Source organism: Bison bison, unplaced genomic scaffold (genome assembly GCF_000754665.1).
Source record: "Bison bison bison isolate TAMUID 2011002044 unplaced genomic scaffold, Bison_UMD1.0 scf7180017864236, whole genome shotgun sequence".
NCBI classification, from domain to species: domain Eukaryota; kingdom Metazoa; phylum Chordata; class Mammalia; order Artiodactyla; family Bovidae; genus Bison; species Bison bison.
Window position 1 is genome coordinate 5,008,652 of NW_011494808.1, and position 432 is coordinate 5,009,083.

Sequence of the window (432 nt, forward strand, 5' to 3'; positions counted from 1 at the left end):
GGGGGAAGGGCGCAAGCGAGAACTAGATGTGCAACTTGCACGCACTGGCTGAGCGCCGCGCAGCGAGGGGGCACAAAAGTTTGCAGACTGTGGCACTGCAGCCAGCGGCACGCGAGCAAAGAGGGTCGACACCCCCCGCCCCCACCTCTCCCGCCACTCGCCAGGAAGGGGGTCTCTCCAAGGATCTGCGCCAGGGAGCCTGGGGGTTGGACACGGCTCAGAAATGGGGTGATGATGGTTCTTTTCTACGGGTTCCGGGGAGGGACGGCCTAGGTACCCGGGCAGAGGGGCCAACGCGGCGCTGGGCGAAAAGCAACAGGCGGCTGCACCTTACCTTGCGCCAGTCCGCGGCCGGGGCGGCTGCTCCATCCTCGCAGCGCACGGAGGAGGCGTTGGGTGCGTCTGCGGGGCGGCGTGCGCGCTGCCAGACCC

General features: G+C 68.3%; 1 protein-coding gene across 1 annotated transcript in view; it reads right to left on the reverse strand.

The window, feature by feature from the left end:
* The window catches only part of LRRC3B (leucine rich repeat containing 3B), a 95,894-nt gene extending 95,462 nt beyond the window's left edge, over positions 1–432 (reverse strand). The window contains exon 1 of the mRNA XM_010846417.1: positions 335–432. The gene's annotated coding sequence lies outside the window, so the exon portion shown is untranslated. The remainder of the gene's footprint in view (positions 1–334) is intronic.